The sequence below is a fragment of the Dasypus novemcinctus genome, chromosome 5 (assembly GCF_030445035.2).
Source record: "Dasypus novemcinctus isolate mDasNov1 chromosome 5, mDasNov1.1.hap2, whole genome shotgun sequence".
NCBI classification, from domain to species: domain Eukaryota; kingdom Metazoa; phylum Chordata; class Mammalia; order Cingulata; family Dasypodidae; genus Dasypus; species Dasypus novemcinctus.
In genome coordinates, this window is record NC_080677.1 from 31,614,982 (window position 1) to 31,639,894 (window position 24,913).

The 24,913-nt window shown below is 35.0% G+C and overlaps 1 protein-coding gene across 1 annotated transcript in view; it reads left to right on the plus strand.

The window, feature by feature from the left end:
* Window positions 1–24,913, plus strand: part of HIBADH (3-hydroxyisobutyrate dehydrogenase) — a 134,515-nt gene that overhangs the window by 37,477 nt on the left and 72,125 nt on the right. The window lies entirely within an intron of this gene.

Below are 24,913 nucleotides of genomic sequence, written 5' to 3' on the forward strand. Positions count from 1 at the left end.
ATCGTGCAGGCACTAGCGCAGGTACTCATGTGGACACTAGCTCACTGCGTGGGCACCCATGTGGGCACTAGCTTGCTGCACAGGCACACTTTCTCTTCTTCTTTTTCACCAGGAGGCCCCAGGGATCGAACCCAAGTCTTCCCATATGGTAGGCAGAAGCTCTATCACTTGAGCCATATCCGCTTCCCTCTAACCTGGTTTTATATAATTTAGTCCATGACACTGGCCTCATGATTTTGATGTCTCAATCTATTTATCTGTTTTATGCGAATCACATCTTTATGAAAGATATAATCCTTGTTTATTTGCAAATGTCATTTAGTAACACACCATTTTGGATACATGTATTTCTATAGTGTGGAGTGGATCTGCTACCACAGAGTTGGTTGCAGTTGATCACCTCTCTTGTATAAAGAATGATAGACATAAAGCAAATTAAAAACTATTGTTTGTGACTAATGATCAAATATTATTTAATTAGCTGAAAAGGCATAATTATAACACTTAACTTGTGCCTGAATGATTGAGAAATAAACTCACTGGTTGCCTCATATGTCTGTAGGATTTGCTCAGGGACCTTGAGGTGAAGTAACTCTGAAGTGGCACTGTAGTTAGCCCAAAGCTTTCTGTGCTGACAAGCTTCACTGATTTGCTAAACTGTATTGCTCCAGATAGGGATTACTGTCACAATTAAATAATTGAACTGGTGTGTGTTATTTACACAGGATTTCCCTACCAAGGAACCTAATTTTATACTTTCTTTGGGTTAAATTTTAGTAATTTGTTTGAGGTGTTGTTCTGAGAATGTGGAATAATAAGTACAAAATCTATTAGGAGTTTCTCTTAGAGTGTCTGATTTCCTTGCTAAATTCTTCAGGAAAAGTCTTATATAGACTCTGTTATTGTTTTGAAAATCAAGTGTGGAGTGTTGGTCTTTAATGTTCACTGAACTGGGTGCCTACTGTTTTCCCATTAGATCTTTATCTAATTTATGATAAAATGAAGCATAAAACAAAATTTATATTTTGGTACCTAACACCACTCCATGGCATTTCCATTTAGAATGTTTTTTAAGAGGTTTATAACTTGGTCATTTTACTTGGCTTTGGGCTGAAACATTGCCTTTTCTGTCCAAAAGTAAATTCTTGTACCAAATTTCATGTATCTGAATTTGCCTTGGTTTATAATGTGTAGGGGGAAAGGGCTATTAAAATATTGGGCATTTTTGGTGCTCTCACAGCTGTTTGATTGTACTATAATGTTGTGTGTCTTATTTATTCTTATCCAAATAAGTTGGTTGAGCATGATTAAAATGATTCATTTTCATGCACTCCTCCTTTTAAAGAATTATACTACTATTGTGATTGTTTTTTTAGCTCCTTCTTAATTAGCAGCTCCTATTATTTATTAGAAAATTTAAAAATACTTTGTGGCATTGCATTTTGTTATGAGAGACTTGAATTCTGTCTAGAAAAATATTAAATAAGCTTCTCTCTTGGTCTGATTTAGTACTATTTAAAGATTTAGAAATTCTCAAATAATTAAAATGTTCATTAACTGAGTTTAATGGGCAAATGTATTTTCTTAAAAATGGCTTAAGATTCATCAATACCAATACACAGAAATGGGTAAATATGTTAGCCATTCACATCTCTCCATAATTTTCCTTGTCATCCTGAATCCATTAAGTATTCTCTGTCTCTGAAACATACCTTTTGCCTGAGATTTTCTGTGGAGTTTGAAATGTTTGGGAAATAAATTCCATTCTTTGAAATTAGTCTTGAGAAAAGGTGCCCATAAAACCCTCTTTTTACATTCTTTGGCATGCTAAAGACTCCCTTACAACAGTTGTCATGGACAGGAGTCCCATATATAAGGTGTTAATAAGTGCTTAAAACCTTTAAAGAAGACTGTTGACTCACTGCCCAAGATAACACGGTGAGGCAGCTCTAATAATTTGTCTCCTAAGAAAATTGTAAGAAGAATGGGTAAGGGAAAGCAAGGTGATCACTTTACTCAGTGTTTGCATTATTGCTATCAGTATTTATTAATAATAATAATTATTGCTAAGAACAACTAGTATATTTCTAAGAATGTACTCTCTTGCCATTTACAATTCCATCATGTCTATTGATCTGTAGGCCAAATTTTAATTGCATTGCAATTTCCCATCCAATAACCATTACTAGGGTTGCTCCTGCCAGGCTCAGCCTGTGGCCAAGCAATTCTATGTTCTCTTCATATGGTTATGTTGGGAAGTATATGGATAACGTGGGGTCCTGCCTAAAGTAATCCCAGGGAATTTTTAATGTCCTTTAATTGCCATTCAGGATGTAAGTCAGACAAGACACAGTTGGGTCTGGTCACCATAGTGCAGGACAGTCTAGCAGTGTTTATGTGAAAGTGTAATGGATTTAGCAAAGTAATCTTCTAAAGCTATTCAGATATATAAGTTATTTTGCATTAACTACTGATTCCTAAACAATATGAAATTCCTACCAGGATGTCTTATGTATCTTATGTCTTTATTTTGTTTTGATTATAATCCCTGGAAAGCATTGGGGTGAGGTGGGAAGAGGACATAGAATTAAGAATTTGACAAGAGAATTGCCATCATGATCAAACTATTATAAGACTTATTTGCAGTTTTTTAGATGTCTGATTTTCTTAAAGACAAAAAAACGTTAGCAGATGAAAAATTTATTTAGTTAAAATCCTTTCTTATAGATATTTGCCATGCAGCTTTATTTGTTTTGTATTGCTGTGCATGTTGTAGTTGTGAAAAGTTTACATTTACATGCTCAGTTCATAGTAGTCATCCTTTTCTCTTGGCCAAGGTAGGTATGACTGCAGATAAGTACATTGTGGTTTCTTTTCTGCCTTGAAAAGTAATTTTGGTTTTTTTTTTTTTTCTATTTAGTTCACATTACCTCCAAGCATGTGAAAGATGTGCACTTTTTTTTTTAACTTTTAGAAAATGTATTTAGATATGTTTAGTCCTGGGCATCTTTTATTATTGAGTTATTGACTGTTGTTTTCATCAGAATTGCTCCAAAAGGGTATTGTTCTTAAGGAGTTTTTTTTTTCCATGAAAAATATGAGGTCAGGCATATAAGTAATTTTATCATTAATTATATTTCATTTCTCTTAATTTTTCTTATATGTGTGAGTAATACTTGTTCTTAAGTAGCCAACATTTTTAATGTACTATGTCCATATTTTAAAAGAGTAGAAAGGGAAACGGACTTGACCCAATGGTTAGGGCGTCCGTCTACCACATGGGAGGTCCACGCTTCAAACCCTGGACCTCCTCGACCCGTGTGGAGCTGGCCCATGCACAGTGCTGATGCGCAAGGAGTGCCCTGCCACGCAGGGGTGTCCCGTGCATAGGGGAGCCCCACGCGCAAGGAGTGCACCTGTGAGGAGAGCCGCCCAGCACGAAAGAAAGTGCAGCCTGTCCAGGAATGGTGCCGCCCACACTTCCCCTGTCGCTGACAACAGAAGCGGACAAAGAAACAAGACACAGCAAATAGACACAGAGAACAGACAACCTGGGGAGGGGGGCGGAATTAAATAAATAAATAAATCTTTAAAAAGAAAAAAAAGACTCAAGAGAGCATTTAAAAAAATAAAATAAAAGAGTAGAAAAATAGACTTGGAAGGCACTGAAATAGATAATTGGCATTTTCAGCCAAACTAAGTTTGTAAAACTTTCTGAAAATTAAGAAGTGGAAAGGAAAGAATTTTTTGTGCATTAATGCCTTAGTTTATTAACCCTTTAGCTTAGGCTATGAAAGTTTTCTTGCAGCAGTCTTTTATTAGATAAGCAGCTAGAAGAAGGATAGCTGATTTTCTTTAATCGTCAAATATCTGAAAACATTCAGACAGTTAAAAGAATCATTTTGACATTAAATCCCGGATAGAGATGAGACTTATCTAAAAATAAATGATAATTTTGTGAAAGGAAAAATAACAACAACATAGTTCGGACTTTGAGACCTATGATTTTTAATAGCAAACTTTTAAACCAGTATTTAGAAATATTTGATGGTATCTCATGGTATTTAATTGGACTGGGCTTTTATATTCTTATTAGTACTTATATAAAATCAACAACTTTTCATGATCAGGAATTCATATATTAAGTATTGCACATTGCTCTGTTAAGAAGTAGACTGAGCAACACTGAATGTTTTAAACGTATACATTTGATACAGAAAAGTCATCTTATTTAATAATCAAGACTTGGTGGAGGTGGATAAAGGTGAGAGAGATACAGAGCAAGTGAGCAAGTGAGAGAGCAATTACATTGTTTTCTTTCTAGTTTAGCTGGTAGTTTGGACTGGAAACTGTAAATTAAACTTTTTGAAATTGTTAACTACCCCAAGTGGGAATATAAACAATATTGAACAAAATTTATTTAGCCTGTTAAAAAGTCAACCAAAAACTATAGGCAATTAGTTTACATTATTGCATCACTTCTAGTAGAGACTCAAACTGGTACAGAGTAAGAGGAGCTGTATCAGGTGAGCTGACTACTACCCATATGGGGCTTTAAGATAATGATGAGTTTAAATTTCCTCTTAGAGCTAAGTGAGAATAAAACTGGAGGCAATAAATACTCTTGGCCAAAGCCATTAAATGAAAAAGCTGGGAATTCTCCAGCTCTTGACTTAAATTGTTTGTTTATCTGCTGGCGCCTAGTCTGGAGTCAAGAGCTGGAGATTTCTATCTGTGACAGAACTTTGAAACTCTTGCAGGACACTTTCATTTCAACTTAAGGTAACTTGAGTTTATAGCTTTGGCTTTAAAGATTACTAATGATTTACTCATTTCCTTACCATTTAACCAGAGTGGACTTTTTCCCAGGAAGGGATCTGTGTTTATTTAGGGCCTTTGTCTGCGGAGGGATTAAAAGGCAGCCCACCAGCATTGTGAACTTGATGGTAATAAAAGGTCACCAAAACACACCATAAAAACATTCTTACCATGGAATTAATTATACAGTGTAATTTTACAAAGCAACTTGGTTACTCCCTCTCCACACTCCCCCCACGTTACCATTCTGAAGCATTTCATCTTAAAAATTAAAGCTTTGGTACAATGTGGGTTTTGTTTTTGAAAAAAATGTTTGCTGCTTTTGTGATACTTAAACACTAAGGAAATTAATTGTCATATGCATGTGGACAGTTGCTTAAAGTGCTTAAAGACCTTAAAATTCTTTAAAATGGTTATTTATTGCTAAACTATGGGACAAATAATTTGTTTGGGAGGAGAGTAGAGATTAGTCAAAAGGGATGGTTGGTATTTCATAGAAAAGCAATTTCTAAAAAACCTAAGCCTGCTTAAGAGTTTATCTGTGCCACCAGGTGGCATTGCATCCAAACCTGCTTGTGATAAAAGGAAGATTTTTAAATGCATGCTTTTTTAAGAGAAGACATAATTTTTTTCTGTATTTTACTTTAGAACTTGGCTTAAAAATACATCCTATATTATAGTTGATTAAATGGCTCCAATAAAATGAAAAAAATAAAGATTTCTAAACTCTTAACACGTTTGCTTTTAGGTTTACATGAAATTGAGTAAATTGAAAAGAAACATTTGCAGAGGATTGCCACTTTTTTAGTAAAACAAACATTTAATATTTGATTATTTTTTTGGTGCTTTACTTGTCTAAACGCTGGAGAGGAGATCCTGCTCATAATTACCCTCACAAATGTTATAAACCCCCCAGTCCGGCAAACCTCCCCCTCCTCTTGTAAAAAAGTGTCAGCAGGTTTCACTGTATGGGAATTTTTAAAAAGAAGGGAAAACCTCTGAAAGGTGCAAGTTAGTCCTTTTCACAAGTCTAACCATGAGATTCATTAGGTAGTTCACATTATGTCTTAAAAGCTGTTTTTGGGAAAGTAAATTCTTGCAGTTTCCTGTACTGGTTTTGAGGGAGTCTTTATAGTCTTTTGAATCCAACTCATTTAATTAAGTGATAATATAAAAGAAAAAAATAAGAAAACCTCATTATAAATTTTATAAGTAAAATTTTTTTCATTAAAAAAATATATAACCTTGTTCTATTTTTATGAACCCATAAATATAAGTTAATAAACTGTGGCAGAAACAATTAAATTATTTAATACAAACTATCCAGGTGCCATTTTGTGAAATCTGATATACAATAGGTTGTCAGAATAACTAAGGCTCAGTATTTGTTCTGCTGATTTTTATTCTTTTAAAAATGTAAATCACAATTTAGAGAGATGTTTAATGATTGGCTTTGATCATTTATCAAAAAGCTTTATGAAACGCTATTCATTTTATACTCTTGCCTCTTCTCTGAGGCTTCTTAATGTGCACAACCTGTTTAAGAAATGTATATGTTTTCAAAGTAAATGTTTGACCTCCCACCTTGGTGTTCCTGCTTTAAAAAACTAGACAAAAACAACAAAATAATCAACCCTCTTTGCCCCTTTATTTTGAATTACTTAATTGGAATGAGTGTTATACTAAAGCTAAATGTATACACCCTTCGGTCTTACAAAGACAGAACTTTTTTGTTTTAAAAATTATGAAGATTTCACTTTTGAAATAGTCTAGACAAAAAGTATTCTTGACATTTGACCCTGAATATTTTACTTTTAAACTTGATACAACAGTCTGCTTCTTAGCTTTGTTGTATACTGATATTTCTACTTATTTAACTTCAAAAAGCTATAGTGGTTTCTCTTTATAGATTGTGCCTGTGTTCTGGAATTGCCTCCTGCTGTCCATGAATTACTTCTTGGCTTGTTGTGTTCTTAGAATTTCTCACTAGGATTTTTGTGAGCTATGTAACCAACATTAAAAACAAAACAAAACAAAACAAAAAAAACAAATTTGATAGACTTTTAGTAACTGGATTACTAAAAATTGTAGATTAGATTAGTAAAAATCATACTTGCTATTCATAATTGTAATTGGCCCAGAATATTAGTTTTATGTAGTAAGAGTAAGCACATGCAAATCTCATGCATACTTATAATTCCCTATAATGACTGTGTATTTTTTAAGTTATTTCCATAATATTAAATGATTTTATTTTGCTCAACTTCCAGAAATCTCCTTTTTTCATTAAAAAATAATAGTCATGGGAAACGGCATAGCTCCGTGGTTGAGCACCAGCTTCCCACATACAAGGTCCTGGGTTTAAGCCCTGGCCCTGGTACCTCGAAAAAAAAAAAAAAGGTGATTAGAAAAAAATCTTACTATGTGTTATTTAGTAATGAAGCATTTAGATTTTAGTAGGAAATAGTATTGGCATAAGTGAGTGTTGCCATGAGAACCTCCACATAGATTTTAAAGACAAGCCTAGGTGGAGGAGGGTGTATGCTGTACTAACTACCATTGCTCTAAGTGAACTATTTTTGTATGTGTTTGTGGGGGTGGGGTACTGCTAGGATGAGAAAGGGAGAGAAGATATTGCAGAAAGTATAATTGAAAAGTTAAAAGCATCTACTTCTAGAGTTTTAAAATTTGAAATGTAATTCTTAATTATTTGTATTTGCATATTTGGGGGAGTCTGCATATTTTATTTTTTAACTATCAATGGAATTTGTTTAACTGATTTGATTTATATAAATTTTTAATCCCATTGAAATTTGCTGATTGGAACAGTAAGATTACAATGTCTGAGATCATTAGTTACTTATTTAAATAAAAATGGTTAGACTTAATTATTTTTCTGATATCTGAAGTTTTTAAAAAAACTAAAACCTTGTTGACTAGGAGACAAAGTTATGATGGTGTTCAAAGAAAAGCTGTCATTTAGGCTTTATAATATATTTAATATTAGATTTTTAAGATGAAATATTTTTAGTACTTTTCTGTAGATATTTGGTCAAGGAAATAATATTGAACCCAGCACCTCATATGTGAGAAGCTGATGCTCAACCACTGAGCCACAGTGGCTCCCTGAAGGAAATAATATTGACTTTTAAAAAAATAATTAAAACAACAACAATAACTGCAATAACTAAACCAAAGAGCAAATCTTTTTATAAATTTTGGGAGCGCTTGTGTAGCTATGTTTAAAGATGATTAAAGAACAACTAATTTAACTGAATGTGAAGTAGGATTTTTGCTTTTTGTGTATTTGGGTTACAACAAAACAATGAAACTGAATAGAAAGTTAGCCTAGTAAGTTGCAACGTTGTCATCATCACAGTTTTAACACTATTGATTTTGGTTGCTGGACACATGTGGAAAAAAACAAAAAGACATTAACCTGACAAAAACTATCTAAACCTACATTTTCAGTCAATCTAGAGAAAAAGTAAAACTGCCAAAGTAATAAAGAAAATATCCTGACTTATTTAAATTAAAAAGAGTAATTTATATTAAAAATGGGGAGTGAGGATAGAAGAAGGAAAAGGGGATAAAAGACAAACCCACACTCTTCTCACTGCTTCCAAGGCCCGGCTGTATCTGATGTAATTAAGCTGTAGTGGGTATGTATTGTTTCTAACTCAGCATAAACAGTGCTGTATGTATCTTTTTTGGGAGTGAGTGGGTTTTGGCGTGGATAGGGTGTGTTGGGAAGTGAACTGGGATGCAGAATCATTAACGGACTTTGTGGCATAGAAAACATAGATGGAATGAGCGTAAATAATGAGAAAATATGTTTGCATAAAAAGTTGACGAAGTGAAATATTCAGATGGTTTCATAATTATGAGAGTTTCTTAATCATTCATATTGTGAGAGAATGCTTAGTCATCAGTCCTCTTCAGAGCCTTTTTTAAATTAAAAAATTTTTTTTGTTAAGACACTATAGCCTTATATTGTAAAATGTTCAGCAATCAAGATATCTACTCGTAATTGTACTTTTGGGATTGGTATATCTGCTTAGTTCTAGACTTGGCTTCTGAAAAAAAAAATTAAAGAAAATTGTGTTTTTCTGAAAAATAGGTAACAAGAGGAATAAGAAGTGAATTTTCTTTCTAAAATATTGAAGAGAATGAAAGTAAAAGCAACAGCATCCGTGTTCTTTTTCGGTTTCAGTTTTTACCGCTGGCTTTTTGTTTCCATGCTCCCTTAAAAAAAATCCAACAGTCTTAGCAAGGTGGAAAACATAAAAGATGCACACAGCCTATCAATAAGTAGATTCACAATATCATTATTTTAATCATCATTTTTTAAAGTTTCATAATAGAAGATTTCTAGAAGGGAACTAATATTAAGTACCTTTGGTGTATTAGGCTATCATACTGCGTAGTTTATGTATTTTGAAATATTTAATTCTTATAGCAACTCCATGATATAGATATTCTCCTTATTTTTAATGAGGATATTGTGGCTCAGTTAAGAGTAGAAGATATCACAACATGTAATTATTATAAAAATTAACCTGATTTAGCAAAAAGAAGGCATTTCAGGTAGGGGATTTCAAAATAATTATGTAGGACTGCCTTCAAGTTTGAAATTTCTGTTTGTTACTAGAATACAATGGCTTAGGGTTGTTGTATTTAAATACAAAATCAACAGAAATACCTTTTCATGTTCCATTGATATCGTTATTCAGTGACACCATCCACATACTCAAAATCAAACTGTAGAAATAATTACTAGCCAACTAAAAAGTCCACTTAGGTAAAAACTTAAAGCAATTTTATTTTTTGTTTTAAGTACTTGAATCTAGTCAACTAGAGGAATAAAAGGGGCAAGAAAAGGTGGAACCAGCAGTTTTAAATCTTCTAAAATAACTTCTTTAGAAGGTCTTTTGGAAGTTAGGATATTAAAAAGAGTTAATGGATGTCCTGTGCAGTTATGTAGTCAGAAAATGAGACAGGATAACTTCACATATTGTTTCCCATTTAACTTGTATTTTTGAATTTTTTTCCAAAATAAATTATATACTTTTATAACTTTTATGTATCTTTATAACTTTTTAAATACTAAAAGTTGGCCTTTACAGAAGAAAAATCAATGAGAATTTCAGTATGCATGATTGAGCAACAAAATACTTTTAAAAGTATATTTATAGTATTCAACCTCAAGACTTATGACTAACAACAGCCTATCAATACTTATTGCTTAATAGTAATGAGAAATAATAAAGTACATTCATTTGTTCTAATTTGATACTGCAGCTATCATTTTGTGTTTTGCTGAAAGAATAATAATTGGGAACTGGTGATTTTCATTTTGTCAGTATTTTTAATTCCTCTCAATACACACATTCTTTCAGTAGTATCATGAAAAGAAATCTGTCACAACTTTTAATAGGGGGCCTTTAAGAGTGGGATGTGTGTATGTATGTGTGTGTGTGTGTAGTTTTATCCTGAAGAGTACTCAGTGAAAGATACTTTCCTTACCTAATTCCTAATTATGTTAAAATGAGACAACACAAAAAACCCAACCTTATCATGGCTTAACTGTAGATCATAGGTTTTAGGGAAGGCTATAAGAAAATCTGATGTTTATGACATTTTACTTTGCCAGTTTTTCTCTGAATTTTGCAAAGATCATGCGCGCTGAAGTGAATAAATATGAATGCATTTTGGGAAAGCAAAATAGGCTGCACCCAGCGTCCTGTTTTATGTATTCTAGGAAAGAGTATTTCTTCTAGTCGATGAATTAATTGTTTAAATAGTCTAATATGTTTGGTTTCATGACTCAGATTTCTAATTCCAAACATGATTGGTAGCAGTTTGGAAAGAAGAGTGAAGAGGCCTTTATTTTCCTTTTCCTGATATGTTCAAAAGAAAAAAAAAACAACAGTATTCTTGTTACTACAGCGCAGAGCAAAAAGAACAGTTACCAGGTTATTTTGGAAGTCATATGTGAAGCTGTTCCTTTTTCCAAAGATTCCCAGCTTGTTATTTACCAAATAAATTATTTCCAGAAATGCTTATTAGATGGGTTTTTATGAAAGTAAAGGGTAGAAAAGGGAGACTAGAGAATATTAGCAAGACGTTCCTGGAAATTTTTTTTTTAAGTATTCTGACTTTGACTTTTAATGAAGTAAAGTTCGAAGGGAATTAATGATCATTGCTGGTCAGAAAATTGCCCAACTGGATAGTGATGAAAATTGGAGTTTAGCCAAGTTGCTTTTTTTTTTTTTTCATAGTTTGCTCTTTATTTTCCTGATGTTGGCTGGATTAGAAAAGACCTTTAGTGGGTCATCTGATTATGGCAGGACCAAGGTCAAGTTTAGCTTTACCTGACTTAAATGATGTTATCTTTTCTAACCAAAGTGTCCTATGATAATGAGATTCTTTATCAGAAGAAAATGAACAATTTTAAAAATTTTATGCCAGTTTTAGGTGGTAATGTGTTTTCTGAAAATAGAGGTTGTGACTTTTAAAACGTAAACTGTGATATTACAGGAAGTACACTAAAGTGAATAATGACAGTGTTTTCATGCTGGGTAAGAGATATGGGAAAAATAGTTATAAGGGTAACAAAAAATAAGGCATTAAAAAAGAGATTACCCATTCTGTTGTGGTTGTTTAAAGGAGAAAGGACTAAAGAATTTATGTGCATTATCAATTATATGTGGGTGAGAAGTTAAATAAATGAGAATAGGAAAAAAAACCTTTCATAATGGTAATTTTGATGTCCAGACTGAGCACCCCTTATTAAATAAATTTGCAGTACAGTTGAACACTAAAATAAACTGTAAAGGAATCTTTGATGTTTATTTTAATTTGTAGTCTATATCATGTGGCTATCTGAGGGTTACAACTTGAAAATGAGTTTTGTGAAAAGGTACTTTGGAAATAAGCAATTTGTGGTTACATGCCTTAATGATTTCCTATTTCCCACTTATACTCATTGAAAATAATAGATGAATCTGTGGATGTGCATACTCACCTAGCCCTTTTCCCCCACCCCATCAAAATAAAACATTAGAATCTAAGAAATAAGTTATTCTTTCTCTCATTTCTTCTAGATCCCATAGTAATGTAGGTTCTTAGTTTTTTTTTCTATTGGCAATAAAAAGGGAGGTAGTAATACCTCCCTTTTTCTCATGTAAATTTTCTTGAATTCTTTATATTATGATACCACATATGTACAGTTATAGAGGACTGAGAAACATCTAGTTAGAATTTTCCATGCATACCTTTTTTGAGAAAAAAAACTAACTGTAATCTTTTGAGTAATTGCAATTTCGTTTTATTTGTATTACGTTTTTGCACTGTTTTATTTTCTCCTGCTTAATTTTAATCATAACTTTAAAAACTGTAATAAATATTTTAAATATAAAGCATTCACAGTAAAGATTAGGATAGAAAATTTTTGTAGTTGCATCTGCTTTTTTTCTGTATTCTCTACTGAAATTCCGTAAAATATTCTTCTTTAGATTGGACCCAAGGATGACATTTTAATAAACTTTTTTCTTTTGATCCAAAAACAGCTTTGATGGTCTTTTATTGGTATATACCTCACATGTGAATACATGTTTTATATGGTGTTTGATTTCTGAAGAGCAACTAAATTTTTCTCTCTCAGTAATGATCTAAAATGGATGAATGAGATCAATCTCATATTCTTGGACGGTGCTCTGCATCTAATCTTTGTTTGACAGAGGTGATATATTATTGCTCTGTGTAGTTTGAGTTGTACCCACTTTGTCTTGGTTATGCCTCCGGGTGAGCATACTTTTGCTTTTCTTTTCAGAGTTCACTTAATACGTAATTATTGAAATGTAGTGGTGATAAAGATTGTGTGGGAAAGAAGTTCTTGTTTCCTGTCTTTGTTGGTATTTGTGGGTCCCTAATCTCCTAAGAGTCTGTACATCACAAGTAGGGGTGGGTAGTTTTTATGGTGAGTAAGAGGGAAAAAGATAGTATTGAAGCAATTCCTGTCTAGGCCTGCAAAGTACAGATTGCATTTCTCTTTCAGTGGTGTTAGGTTTATGGCCCTTTTTTTGGAAAGCGCTATTAAGTGTTTGGAGACCTTTATCTTTCTCTGTTTTGTTGTAGCAGATGGAGTTGTCCTCTGATGGTTTTGCTAGGTACGATAAATGTACTAAAACTGTGTTTGGTAGAAGTTTGATCTGGAAAGATTATTATTTCTTTATTTTCCTCAAGAAAATAGAATCACAGTATTCAAACTATTGAGCAAGCAAGCCCATCAGTAGATTAACAATAATAATATGTACTTCCCATTAATGCTTGTGATTTTTCCCCCTTTTTCTTTAAAGCATGTTTAGGAGTAAAAACCAGAAATGATGATCAGTTTTGTTTGGAATAGAATACGTGGTAGAAATTGTCAAACCTTTTTCTTCCAAGCATAAAGGGAGTGATGTCCAGCTAAGGAAGGATTGTCCCTATTATATAAAAGAAGAATAAAAGCAAGTAAATAATGCAATTCTGTTGCATTCACAGAAAGAGTATTCAGAAATCAGGGGACACAACCTACAAGCCTTATATTCATGCAGCATTAGCCGTCCTTAGTTTTATTTCTATGTAAGAATTCTTTGTGCATATTTCTGATATTCTAAGAGGTGTTTCCCTCTTTGACATGGTCTTTCAGAGTTTAATTTTGATTAATTTGACCAGTAGTATTTTTAGATGATTATGTTCTTGTAATAGCTTTTATGTAGTCTTTGGGTCGTCTGTACAGTTGTTGAAAGATGTTAGCCACAACCTTGCTTCTAGATTGAAATAAATTTTTGATTGATTGAATCCTCCTGAAAAATAAACTTGTTACAAAAAACAGACAGGAGGTTATAATCAAATTATGTAGCATATGAAGACAGTTTTCTTTTTTCTTGGATAGTCCCACTGCAGATCTGCTATGACACAGCGGAGAACAAAGTTGTAGCTTGATTTGAGTCTGTGGGTGTGATTTGCAAATTTTTATTTTCCCCACATTTCAGTTATTCTTGTTAGTACTTCTTTACATAATAGAAGTCATGAAAAATTGATGGTAGGTCTTAGATCTGAAACTCTGTCTGTATACTCCTGTATATTGTTTTGTTTTGTTTTTTACTGGTTTTAGGGAAAAGTAGTAAAGTATAATCAAGTGAGTGGTGTCTAGTCTCACCTGTGCCTTGAGTCCAGTCACGTCTGTAACTGTGGTCACAGTGCCTGAGGTATAAGATGGATGCAAAAGAGTCCCATAGTTTGGGGAATTCTGGAAGTACCTGCCATAATGCATCTGTTGGAAAAATTACCAGCTCTCGACATCATGATTTTCTTTTTCACTGAGGCTGCTAGGAAGCACAGATCTACATTTTGGTTCCTAGTAATCATTCCCCTCCAGCTTCCCTTCTGTTTTAATTTCCTGGCTTCCAAAGCAAATACCATGCAATGGGTCGGCTTAAACAATGGAAATTTATTGCCTCCCAGTTTTGAGGCTAGGAGAAGTCCAAAATCAAGGCATCATCAAGATGATGCTTTCTCCCAGAAGACTATGGTGTTCTGGGGCTGGCTGCCAGCGATGCTTGGTCATTGGCTGTCACGTGGCAATGCACCTGGCAGCCTCTCCTGGCTTCTTGGTTCTGTTGACTTCCAGTTTCTGGCTGCTTCTTGTGTGGCTTTCTCTGTGTGTCTGAATTTCATTCTTCTTATGGAGGACTCCAGTAAAAGAATTAAGACCCATCTTCATCTTCATTGGGCCACACCTTACCTTACATACCTCATCAAAAAGTCCGATTTACAAGGATTCATATCCACTATGGGGTACATAGCTTCAAGCCACCACATCTTCTATATGGTTTCCATTCTCATTTTTATCTTTCACTTAAATATTTATTTAATCCTTACTGCCTGTTAGTTACTAGGAATGCACTAGTGATCACAAGACACCTACTTTTCCTCTTAGTGCTTAATGCTTACATGTGCTTGTGTCTTCTTATAAACTAGCTTAAAATAATTTTTTTTGAAATAAGGATATAAATTGTAAATATGGACCCATAGGGTCATTGGGTTTCCTTGTTACTTTTTTTTTTTTTTTAATCTTCCTCTGGTACTTTTTTTCCTTGCCTTTATTTTCATTTTCTTTGCTTATTTTTTCCTCCTTAAAAAAAAAAAGAAATGAAAACTCCCTATCTCTTTCTTGAAGTTTCTATATATTGTAAGATTTTTAAAAAATTATTTTTTGTGCATGTTATATAAGCATCTATATAATTTTTAGAAAAACAAAAATGGGATTCTCTTTTGCAACTTATCTTTTCCACTTAATGTATCTCTTATTACAAAGGGGTTTACATTGTATTTATTACTGCAAAGTATTCTATTATGTGGACAGATCATAGGTTGTTTCCAGTCTTCTGCTGTCATATATATGCATGTATATGCAAACATTTCAGTAGGAGAAATTCTAAGAAGTGCAATTGCTGGGTCAAAGAGGATGTGCATTTAAATTTTAGTAAACTTTGGCATGTTTTTTACCAAAGCTTACACTTCCACCAACAGTGTAGGAAAGTATTCACTTTTCTGCCAACACTAGGTGTCATTACGTTTCATTTCCAGTCTTTTAGGTAAAAAGTGGTACTGTGTGGTTAAGATTTTCCTTTTTTTTTCAAATTATGAGTTAGTTTGAACATTTAAAAGGTGTTTATTGGCCATTTGCATTTCTTTTTTTAAATCAGTGATTGCTTGTTCCTTTCTTATGTGCATATTTTTATTGGATTCATTCCTTAAGCAGTTATTTGTGTGCCATGCACTGCACTAGGAATTGATTCAGTCTGTTAAACTTGATACGTATATGTGCCATATGCTCATTCATTTAGTTAACAAATATTTGAGTGTCTACAAGGTACAAGATACTATTCTAGGCCTGGGAATAATACAGCAAGTGGAAACAGACACATCCATGCAATCACAGTACTGCTCTTATGGAGGTCACATTTTAGAGAGTATGAATAATGGGGAGATATAAATGCTGCATGTATTTTCTTCCAGTTTGTCCTTTCTCCGTTCATTTTGTTTATGGTACATTTTGCAATACAGAAGTTTTAGATATTTATGTATTTGAATTTTTCAGTCTTGGCTTTTATGGCTTTTGAGTTTTGCATTTGTTTAGAGAGCCCTATTCACCAAGATTATAAAAAAACATTTTTTTAGTTGCACATATTTTCTTTTAGTTATTTTATGATTATTTGGAATTTATTTTTGGGGGAGGGAATGAGGTAGGGATCCAGAGTAATTTTTTTATTCATTTGGTTCTTTTTTTCCCCCTAGAATTTTCCATACTGCTTTTTTTATCCCCCCACTCAACTTTGTGGCTTTTCGCGTGCTGTCTGCTCTCTGTGTCCATTCGCTGCGCACTCTTTTGTGTTTTTGCTTGTCTCCCTTTTTTTTTTTTAAAGGTTTCTTTTATTTACTTCTCTCTCCTTCCCTCCCCCGCCCTCCGCTCCCCCACCCCCACCCCAGTTGTCTGTTCTCTGTGTCCATTTGCTGTGTGTTCTTTTCGTCTGCCTCAGTTGTTGTCAGTGGCACGGGAATATGCGTTTCTCTTTGTTGCATCATCTTGTGTGTCAGTTCTCCGTGTGTGCGGCGCCATTCTTGGGCAGGCTGCACTTTCTTTTGCGCTGGGCGGCTCTCCTTACAGGGCGCACTCCCTATGCATGGCAGGGCACTCCTCTCGCGCATCAGCACTGCGCATGGGCCAGCTCCACATGGGTCAAGGAGGCCTGGGGTTTGAACCACGGATCTCCCATGTGGTAGGCGGATGCCCCATCCACTGGGCCAAGTCCACTTCCCCCAGTCTCCCTTTTTTTTGTTGCATCACCTTTCTGAGGCGGCTCTCCGCAGTGCTTACGGGCCAGGTGGTGCTCCGCGACGCTTGTGGGCGAGCCTGCCTTCACAAGGAGGCCCCGGGATGCGAACCCAGGGCCTCCCATATGGTAGGCAGGAGCCCAACTGATTGAGCCACAGCTGCTTCCCTTTCCATACTATTTTTGTATGTTTATTATTACAAATAAGCATGAGTCATTTTATATATTCATCCCCAAACATCTGTTAATATTTTGATTGGATTTACACTGAATTTATGGGTTAATTTAGGGAAAATTGATATGTTTACAAAACTAAGTCTTCTTACATAAGAGTAAGATTTACTCATTATTGGTTTCTTCTTTTCTGTCTCTTGCTAGGATTTCAAAGTTTTCTTTATGTAGGTCCTGAATATTTCTTGCACAATTTCTTTTTATTTATAAAGATTATTTTTTATTTATTTCTCTCCCCTTATACCCTGCCCCCCCAGTTGTCTGCTCTCTGTGTCCATTCACTGTGTGTTCTTCTGTGACCACTTCTATTCTTATCAGCAGCACTGGGAATGTGTGTTTCTTTTTGTTGCATCATTTTGTTGTGTCAGCTCTCTGTGTGTGTGGCACCATTCTTGGGCAGGCTGCACTGTCTTTGGCGCTGGGCGGCTTTCCTTATGGGGTGCACTCCTTGCGCGTGGGGCTCCCCTACACAGGGGACACCCCTGTGTGACATGGCACTTCTTGCGCGCATCAGCACTGTGCATGGGCCAGCTGCACACGGGTCAAGGAGGCCCAGGGTTTGAACCACGGACCTCCCATGTGGTAGGTTGATGTCCTATCCATTGGACCAAGTCCGCTTCCCTCTTGCACAGTTCAGTTCAGAGCTTTTTAAAAAACCTTTGGTGTTATTGTCGGTATCATAAATGGAATCCTTTCTTTTTTGTATCTTCTCACTGGTTGTTTATGAGAGGTGTTAATTTCTATATATTAATTTGAACCCCACTTCCTTTTTGAATTCTCATATTGTTTCTAGTAGTTTTTTAATTCTCTTGGGTTTTCCCAGTATATAGTCTTACCTAAAAATGATAATTTTGCCTCTTCTTTTTCTAAGTCTTGTATCTCCTGTTTCTTTCTTAACTAGTTACTGTGGCTAATACTTTCAGAACAATGCTGAATAATAGTAGTGACAACAGGTCCCGTTGTCACATTCCTGACATTGAAACCACTTTTAGTGATTTGATTTTAAACACAATGCCAGCTTTTGGTTTGAAGGAGATTTTTAAAACAATCATGTTAAGGCAGTATGTCTTTATTATTTTAATGTGTATTTTTATGATTCATTTCCTCAAATGAATCATGTTTCTAGTATGTGCCAGGCACTACACTGGCACTAGGAAGCAAGCAATCAGAATAGGCATAGCCCTTGCCCTCATGGAATTTATAGTCTAGTAGAGGGAGATACATATTAATCAGATGATCACCAAAAGTTATCACTGTAATGCAGTGGGGATATATTGGGCTATAAAAGCATGTAAACAAGGGAATTTTCTTAGAGACCAGGAAAGTCTTGTTTGAGAAAGTAGCCACTGATTTGTGATCTTAAAGAAGAGTATGCCTTAACTAGGCACAGGAGAAAACATTCCAAGCAGAAGGCAGTACGTTTGGAGGGAAGTGTGTTGTTGGGCAAGGCTGAAGAGAGGTTAGGCTAGACTATCAAGACCCTTTTATTCATGCTACTTATTTTGTTCTCTATGTGAAGAACCGTTGGAAGCCACTGAAAGTTTTAAACAGAAAGGCAATATGATCCTATTTGGATTCCTAAAAGATTATAGTAACTATAGTAGAGAAAAGATATGAGGCAGGATAAGAGTAAAAGCTGAGAAGACTAATTGGGAGGCTATTGCAATAGTCCAGGCATACCACTATGGTAGTCTGAGCAAGGGTAGTGTTGTGGAGATTGAAAAAGTGGTAATAGGTTTGTTTTCCTCAATGTCCATTAGATTTTAGCATTTTAAGAACTAAACCTTGGGGAGTGTAGTAGCTCAGTGGCTGTGTACATGCTTCCCCTCTACCAGGTTCCGGGTTCAACCCCCAGTATCTCCTTAGAAAAGAATAAATAAAATAAAATAAATACTTTTTTAAAAAAAGAAATAAACCTATAAAATTCACCAGGAGTAACTCATAGAATGGATGGAACTAGGTGGGGATGCTACTTTTGGATAAAATTGTTGAGTTAGTTTTCTTTATAAACTTTGGTTCTATTGTTTTTATCTGTGCCCTCCGTTTTTTCGCATATTTCCTCCTACTTTTCCTGACCTGAAAATCCAGTCCTTCTTATTTATTTATTTTATCAGATTTATATTCTTCTTTAGTTTTAAGCATACTTTCATTCAGCAAACACTCACTGAGTATCTCCGGTGTGTCAGGCACTCTGCTGGGTGCCTGGGAAAGAGGTGACTGCACCCTCAAAGTCCTCAAGAACATCATAATGATGTAGTAGGGAAGGTGGATACATATTCATAGAAATGACACATTATACCGAGTGTAGCATTCAGGAACATGCAAAGTGAAGTTTTTGATCCATTTGAGCATGTATCAAGAATGGCTTTTTGGAGTAGGTAAGGTTTCAATTAAATTTTAAAAGATAAATTTGCCAAGTGGGAAATGTAAAGACAATTTTCCAAAGATGCAAAAATGTGAAATAGCATATTGTTTTTGTTGAAATTTGGCAGTTTTATATTTCTGGGTTTTGGCATTTCTGACCTGTAAATGGAGAGGGAAATGGCAACAGATGCAATAGATGAAGCTGGCAAGTGACTCACTATGAAAGTTCTTACAGAATCACTGTGTTCAGGAAAGCATTGATTGACGGATATGTGTGTGTGTGTGTGTGTAGAAAAGGTTAGTCCAGGGAGGGGACTTCAGATTTGCTAGAGAATTTTTAAAATGATAATTTTGATTATACTCATTTAATTAATTGTATTTTATATAGTGCCTCTTCTTAGAAAAGCTGTAACCTAAGCTTAAAATAAAAAATTTAAGCCTTAGGTGGATCATTTGATGCCCAAATATGATGGTGTTATCTTTTAAGTTCCTTTTAAAAAGAAAAATTTATGTTGTTTTCTTACAGCATAGGCAGTTTTCCTGAGCTATTTCCTCTTCCCCTTAACCATGGCTCTGTTCTTTGAGGGTAATACTCAAGGATTGAAACTAACAGAGGGCCTCATTGAAAGCCTGGAAGTATAATTTCACTTAACCATACCTGATAGTATCTTCTTAAACGTGATAAGAAAGTGCTTTTCTAATTCCAGGTGCTAATTGTATGACCAGACTTTGAAGAAAAAGATATTTGTAGTTTACAGAAGTAAGTGAGATTCTTATCTGGGAATGTGAAGGAATTAACAGATACATTTAGAATGCTCTACTACTGAGGTGTAGATAAAGGTAAAGCTACAAACGGACCAGATGGGTGGTTAAGTAATAGCGGATATTCCTTTTTAAATCTCCAAATCAGAGGTCTGTCAAATATAACACGCCCTCCCCCCCCAGCCTTTTTTCCTGACTTAGTACTATGGGACACCTTTATTTATGTTTGTGTCTATTTCTGAGAGTCAGGAAGAAACTGGTATTCAGATAGTTTGGAAATTTGCTTTGTAAAATGGGCAGATTTGTATAAGCAGGAAGTTTCGATTAGTGAGACAGCAAAGCATTTTATTGTAGTATAAAGGTGAACTGGGTATAGAAAAAAGAGCACTTATATTAGGAATCTCAAGACATAGAGATGAGTTTCCACTACCTGTGTTTAACTTTGGGCTAATTACTTGACTTCTCTGTGTCTCAGCTTTTCTAAGTATAAATAAAAGTGGGGCCTTAATACTTAATCCATTGGCAGTGATTATTTTGAGGTTTAAATGAAATAATGTATGAGATGAGAGCTCTTACTGGTCTGTAAAGTGATATAATCATTGATTCTCCCCAAGCGAGCAAATTCCTTTTTATAAGGCCATTTTACAAAAGGACCTGTGCCTTTTGTAAAAATCAAATAATGAGATTTCTATCTTCTATTTTTCTCACCATTTTCAACATAGACTTTACTAATGTAATCACTGAAAAGATAAACATCATTTACCTGGGAATTACACTCGAATCAGAACTCTGACTCTGATTCGTGAAATAGTACTTGCTGAATTTTGAGAAGAGGCAGCTTGGTGTGATAGAAAGATCACGGGATTTGGATTCAGAAGACTCAAATTTTGGCCCACCTACTAGTATGTGGCTTGGTTAAGTTCACACATTTCTGGAAGTAATTTTTTTGCAGAGGAGTATTTCCCTAGATTGCATTTTTTTAGTGATTATCCTAATATCAAGTAGTTTCTGTTTTTCTCTTTGTTTCTGTAATGTGTTGGAGGCAGTGGAATTTAGAGTCAGTTTTTCTGCCTCATACTAGCTATATGACCTTGAGCAAGTTGTTTAACATCTCTGTGCCCCAGTTTCTTTCTTCATCTGTAAAATGGACTTTATAATAATACCCACCTCATAGAGCTGCTTTTAGAGAAAGGTGCCTGGTTCATGGTATATATGTGCTTCGTAGTATTAGTTACTCCTATTATTAATAATAAAATCATTTTTGAAATTATTAAGGATAAAAAGAACTCAAGTTCTCATTTAGTTGATAAGGATTTGAGAACCTAGTAGAGTAGTTTAAGGATGAATCCTAGTTACTGATTTTCCACTTTGTATATAAAGATTGGGGGACAAGGATTTATCTACCATAAAAATTAAAACGATTAAAAAAATAGCTTGGGTTTTTCCTAATTGAAGTCTAAGATTTTAGTGATCTTTAAATGTAATTGAAGTATACTTTATTTACTTTTTTTTCTTTTTGGCAAATCTAGATTCATAAGTGAAAATACAACATGCTGATAAAAACATTTCATTAGATAAAAATACACATTTTCAATAGGTAAAATAGTCATTTCCACATTTTTAAAAATGCCATTACTTTGGGTAGCTATTGTTCCTACAAATTCATTGGTTCCTAATTTGTATACAGTGCTATATTTATACTTTTACATATTTGTGTGAAATAATTTCTTTTCTATTTCAATTTTAGTTTGTGTTGTTTTATTTTTAACTTTAGTCTCTCAAAAATTAAGAGATATTTAGTTTTAGAATAATTTAAAACCTGGCATTTTAACAGCAAATCTTAACTTGATTTTAGGGTTGTAAGGCCAAGCATATAGGCTTTTTCATATTCAATCAGATACTCAATAAAACAGTAAAAATAATTAGAAAATAAAACATCTTATGCTTTTAGAGTATTGACCCCTCAGATATAATTGAGGAAATTTTAGTAACTTCTGGAAGCAAAATTATAGAATTAAGATTAGTTTTGCTTATAGATAACAAGATGGTTTCATGATATATTTAAAAATACTGTATTCTGAATTACCAAAATGTCTTGCCTTGTATTTATTCTGGACCTTCCTTACCCGTTTTCCAAATTTACTTAGAAAATGAAGCAAACCAAAAAACAACCTTCTTTCCCTTGTCTAGAGGCTTCAAATCTGAAATATGTTTTAATTTTGGCTTGTGTGTGGCTAGAAGTCTTTCAGTTTTGTAATCAGCAGTGAATTGTTTTTTTCAGACTAAAGATCCTTAATGTTCCTGTGATAGAAAAGTTACTTGGGGAGTGTGGTCCAAATATCATTCCTTTGCTCTCTAATACCTATTTTAGCTAAATTTGGGTTGGTGTTTGTATCACTGCATGATATTCTTTATCAACACCCCCCTTCCCCCCAAATACTGTACTCAGATCATGGAAACTGCTAGTTTGAAAGCACAACTACTGATGTACTCATCTTTTCCTCTTACCGCTTCAGTTAATTAAAATGTCAAATTTCATAATGGCATTACCTAACTTGGGTGATAATCTTTAAATTACAGCTTTAGCCTGGTGGGGAACTTTTCTTGGTTGTCTTTTGAATGGGTTAGCAATAGTTAAATATCTTTGAATACTTATATCCCAAATAAACTTATCACTGGTTGGTACAAATGAGTTAGTGAAAAAGAAAGAAACCTAATTGCAGGTGTGGGAGGTGAATGAGGGAAGGAGCAGCACAAGGGGAGTGCATGGCTGGGGAGCAGGGTGCATGAGAGAGGGAATATATATAAGGCCATGAGCCATCAACATGAACTTTACCTGGTGCCTTTCTTTTCTTTATAAGTGGATATTAGTAAAAGTACCACTCTAGCACTTTTCTCCTAATAATGATTTTTTCCCCCCAATGTAATTGTTATAACAAATTTTCCTTTCATTTGTTAAGATCTAAATTTCATATTTCTGGTGGTAAAATCATCTCTGATGAGTGTAGGGAAGTTGTAGCTTTAAAATATCACTTCATGTCTGATTTGAAGGTTTTCTTTTGTAATTAATTTTCCTCTGAGCTCTTTGTGGAGAACAGTAGCCCACAGCAGAGAGGTTAGAGTACTGTGGACTTTGGCTGTTCAGCTTTTAATAATACAAAGCAAGAATAAATGAGGTACTTTTTGGTAGGAAAAAAATGTGAACTGACTGTCAGTGTGAGATTGGTTCTAGAAGCAGTTAGCCAGCAGTAATAGGGCACACTTGAGTAATTGAATTTGCATAACAAGGCTTGCTGAGGAGATCTGACAGGCATAGAGATTTGTCTAGCTAGAGAGCTCCAGATGGATGTGACCACGCAGCAGCTGGGTGGCACGTTGCTCAGCATGGACATACCGCCCAGACTGGCAGCTGGACCCTGGCGACTGCAGGGCTGTGGCAGACCAGCTGGTGGCTTCTGACAGCCAGCGGCCCTCTTAGAGAGCCTTTTCATAATGGCCTGTCAGGGTACTGGACCTGAAGGGACCAGCAGGAGAATGTCACAAGTCACCAGTGAGTTTTGTTAAGCTGAGGAAATCTGTCCCAAGGAAGTAGAGGTGGTCACTGTTGTAGCCACAAAGCAAATTCCTTCTAGAGCAGGGGTTCTTAACTAGGGGTCTGTGAGCTTGAATTGAAATTCAAAGAAACATTATCCTTGTGGGGATGTCTTGGTACGGTTGTGATATATTTATTAAATAATACACAGTATAGTGTGGACTAGGAAGAGATCTATGGAACAAAAAAGGTTAAAAACCCCTAGAGTGATTCCCCTCTTTTTTAAAGAGGACAGGCTTTTTTACACATTTGCTCTGTGACAGTCATTCTGGATTATGTAGCATTCTTCAAACCTAGAAACTAAGCTGGCAATCCTCCTGAGAGCCAATGTATTCAAGGATGGAAAGGAATATTCCTTTTCATGTGTTTCCTCTGTCTTTATAAAGGCCACCTTTGTTTTTGGGAAATTGGTGATGGGTTTAATAATTGATCTTTGATTTATTGCTCAGAAGAAAAAAATGGCATTTGAAAGAATAAACTGAAGAGAAAAATGAGTGAGCTGTTATGAAGGTAGTTTTTTTCAAATCAGCCACCTCTTACTTTCAAGTGGACTGCATTTATTTACATGGAGGAATTATCCGAGTACCCGTCCTCTCAGATTAGAAAAGCAGAGAAAGCAGCCAGCTTTGCACCTGGTATTAATAAAGTTTCCCTCTGTATTTTTAAATTGAAAATTTTGCTGTCTTATAACATTTCCTCTCTAAAAAATCATGTACCTAGACAATACAACTTTTTTTTTAAGGCAGGAAAATTCTTAGCTATATTTTTTCAGTAGAATGAAAAACTTGCTATCAACAGGTCCGAAGCTCACTTTTTTTAAAAAAGATTTATTTATTTATTTCTCTCCCTCCCTGCCCCCCCACTCCAGTTGTCTGTTCTCTGTGTCTATTTTGCTGCATCTTCTTTGTCTGCTTCTGTTGTCAGCGGTATGGGAATCTGTGTTCTTTTTGTTGCGTCATCTTGCTGTGTCAGCTCTCCATGTGTGTGGCACCATTCCTGGGCAGGCTGCACTTTCCCTCGCGCTGGGCGGCTCTCCTTACGGGGCGCACTCCTTGCGCATGGGGCTCCCCTATGCAGAGACACCCCTGCATGTCAGGGCACTCCTTGCACACATCAGCACTGCACGTGGGCCAGCTGCACACGGGTCAAGGAGGCCCGGGGTTTGAACCGCGGACCTCCCATGTGGTAGACGGACGTCCTAACCACTGGGCCAAGTACGCCGCCTCACTTAGTACAACCAAATTTTAAGGAAACAAAACTATTC